The sequence below is a fragment of the Dipodomys ordii genome, unplaced genomic scaffold, assembly GCF_000151885.1.
Source record: "Dipodomys ordii isolate 6190 unplaced genomic scaffold, Dord_2.0 Scaffold22, whole genome shotgun sequence".
Taxonomy (NCBI): Eukaryota; Metazoa; Chordata; class Mammalia; order Rodentia; family Heteromyidae; genus Dipodomys; species Dipodomys ordii.
The window spans coordinates 3,616,725-3,620,210 of record NW_012267238.1 but is presented as its reverse complement, the minus strand read 5'-3'; the positions used below and the strand labels follow the sequence as shown (position 1 = coordinate 3,620,210).

Sequence of the window (3,486 nt, the reverse complement as noted above, 5' to 3'; positions counted from 1 at the left end):
GTGTCTGTGTGTGTGTCTGTGTGTGTGTGTCTGTGTGTGTGTGTCTGTGTGTGTCTGTGTGTGTGTCTGTGTGTGTCTGTGTCTGTGTGTGTGTGTGTGTGTGTCTGTGTCTGTGTGTGTGTGTGTGTGTGTCTTTTCCCTTCTTAAACTCATCAGTGCCTGGCATGAGCTTTAAAAAAAGCTAAAGAAGTTGAGACTACTCTGAAGAAAGTATCAGTGCCTGGCATGAGCTTTAAAAAAAGCTAAAGAAGTTGAGACTACTCTGAAGAAAGTATTCCCAAAACTTGCCTAAGCATATGAATCATCTGGGCACTTACTTTGAACTATAGATCCTGAGTCTTTCACCTTCCTACTGAATCAGGATCCAGAGTTAAGACCTTGGGATATTTATATGCTAAACTTGGGAGAATTTTGAGAAATCAGCCTGATCAACATATTTTGTCCTAATTTGGTGTGATTTTTGCTCAAACAAATATGTTGATTAGACTGAATGCCAATGGCTCATGCCTGTAATTTTAGCCACACAGGAGGCTGAGATCTTAGGATTGTAGTTCAAAACCAACCCAGGCAGGAAAGTCTGTGACACTCTTATCTCCTGTTAGCCACTAAAAAAGATGGAGGTGGAACAGTGGCTCAAGTGATAGAGCATCAGCCTTGAGCACAAAAGATCAGGAACAGCACCTAAGCCCTGAGTTCAAGCATCAGGAACAGCCCCTTTCCCTGTCCAAAAAAAGAGAGACAGACAAACAGATTTGATTGATTGATTATACATGGGGATAAATGAGCTCACTTGTCACTGTTTAAATGCAAAAGTAGAAAAAGTGCCGGGTGCTGGTGGCTCATGCCTGTAATCCTAGCTACTCAGGAGGCTGAGATCTAAGGATTGCTGTTCAAAGCCAGCCCAGACAAGAAAGTCCGTGAGACTCTTATCTCCAATAAACCACTCGAAAACCGGAAGTGGCGCTGTGGCTCAAGTGGTAGAGCGCTCGCCTTGAGCTGAAGAGTGCAGGGACAGCACTCAGGCCAAGTTCAAGCCCCACGACTGACCAATAAAAAGTAGAAAAAGTGATTGATACTAAGTACAAAACATGGTCTTTCCACTTCTCCCAAGATACATTAAGCAGCTCTTGATGTTTAGAAAAGTCAAGTCTATACTTGAATTCTACTTACTTGGATGCTATCGATTACTAATTGTGCCAGGTTCAATTTTGTTACTAGCTCCAGGAGAATAGTGTTGGATCAGACAGGCATTATCTCTGTCTTCATGAAACTTATTCTATAACCAGCCAAAAAAATTTCCCTAAGAACAAAAGCACTAAACAAAATGGAAGGGAAGGGAATGTGGAAAAGGAATGTAATACAGGGCAAAATTGATTAGAATATAATGTAAATGTGTCAAGATATAACAGTGAAACACACACACACGAAGCTTATTTGGGGTACAGAAGCAGATCTTTTTTTTTCCTTTCTGTTTATTCATTTATTTCTTTGGTTAGTAGGTTGTTTTTGTTTTGTCTTTTTGCTTTTTCATGATGCTTTCTGCATGCTATGCAAATGCTTTACTGCTGAGCTACATCTCCAACCTAGAGGAATTTCTTTAAATTAAAATAGGAGAGAGAGGAGGGAACTGAAGGATTGAAGCTAGAGAGCCTTGAAATCAAATTTAGGAGTTTAATTTTGGGGAAGAGGGGTCAAGGCTATAGATATTGAACCAGGGGCCTTACACATGCAAAATCCTGTTCTCTATCACCAAGCTACATCCTCAGACACATTAGTGTTTGCCCAGATAGAAAATGGGAAGCTAGCCGGGCTGGTGGCTCACGCCTGTAGTCCTAGCTACTCAGGAGGCTGAGATCTGAGGATCGCGGTTCAAAGCCAGCCTGAGCAGGAGAGACCGTGAGACTCCTATCTCCAATAAACCACCAGAAAACCGGAAGTGGCGCTGTAGCTCAAGTGGTAGAGTGCTCGCCTTGAGCTGAAGAGCTGAAGGACCGCGCCCAGTCCCAGAGTTCAAGCCCCACGACCGACAAAAAAAAAAAAAAATGGGAAGCTAAGGGTATAGTTTAGTGATAGATAGAGCATAGACCTGCATATGCAAGGCCTGGGCTCCATTTCCAGAACCTGAGTAAAAACAAAAGCAGTGAGGGGGGTGGGAAAGAAGAGAAAGAGAAAAGGAGGGTGTTCTTAGAAAGGAGCTGAATGAGAACTGATTTTCAGAAAGGAAGAATGTGAAAAAAGAGATGATTAAATCAAGGACATGAGTTCAAAAATAAAAGTGAAAAGCAAGAACAGTAATGCCTCAGTACACCTTTCTGAAGCTCTTAGACAAGTGGATATAGTCACCGAGTTGAGGTTGCATTCATGTGACATCCATGTGCTTTGGGACTTTTGCTACTAGGCCCTGAGAGATACAATATGAATCAGATATGTGTTCCCCAGCTCTGAGAAACTCACAGTCTGCTAGAGAAAATATAGCATTAAAAAGTGGTATGTCCTTAAGGGCTTTTTTTTTATTGCTGGTTGTGGGGCCTGAACTCTGGGCCTGGGCACTGTCCCTCAGCTCTTCAGCTCAAGGCTAGTGCTCTACCACTTGAGCCACAGTGCCACTTCCAGCTGTTTCTGCTTATGTGGTGCTGAGGAATTGAACCCAGGGCCTCATGCATGCAAGGTAAGCATTGAGCCACCTTCCCAGCCCCCCTCAGGGCTTCTTTATATAGCAATATAGCTAGATAGCAATCCAACTAAGATGGTACACCTGGGATAACTTCCTGGAGGAGGTTAGGTGAAGGGAGAGCTGGTTTATATGAAACAAAAAAACTCAGGCATAAAGGACCAGAGGACCAGGATCATCTGTTTCCTGGTAGGGATATTCTGTTCCTTTGTTTTGTTTTGTTTTGTTTTTGTCAGTAATGGGGATTGAACTCTGGGCCTGAATGCTGTTCCTGAGCTCTTCAGCTCAAGGCAAGAGTTCTACCACTTGAGCCACAGAACCACTTCTGGTTTTCTGGTGGTTTATTGGAAATAAGAGTCTCAATGGACTTTCCTGCCCAGGCTGGCTCTGAACCACAATCCTCAGATCTCAGCCTTCTGCTGGTGCCCAACAGGATGTTCTGTTTTTATACATATGTTTATTCCCTTTAATGGCTGAATATTGTCAATGTAGTAAAGAGCCAGCACATACTGTATAGATGCTGAGCTTCTGTTAGGTGAGGAGATGTGCTCGCTCTCACACGTGCACGTGCTCTCTCTCTCTCACACACACACACACACACACACACACACACACACATACACATACACACAGAGGAATCAAATTTGTCTCCAGTTCCTAAATTTTTTCCTCTCAAAGAGCTATTAAAACATTTGACTGGGCTGGGAAGGTGGCTCAGTGGTAGAGCGTTTGCCTTGCATGCAAGAGGCCCTGGGTTCGATTCCTCAGCACCACATAAGCAAAAAGAAAAAAGCCGGAAGTGGCGCTGTGGCTCA

General features: G+C 43.4%; 1 protein-coding gene across 1 annotated transcript in view; it reads left to right on the top strand.

Moving 5' to 3' along the window:
* Positions 1–3,486, top strand: part of C2cd3 (C2 calcium-dependent domain containing 3) — a 109,983-nt gene that overhangs the window by 83,159 nt on the left and 23,338 nt on the right. The window lies entirely within an intron of this gene.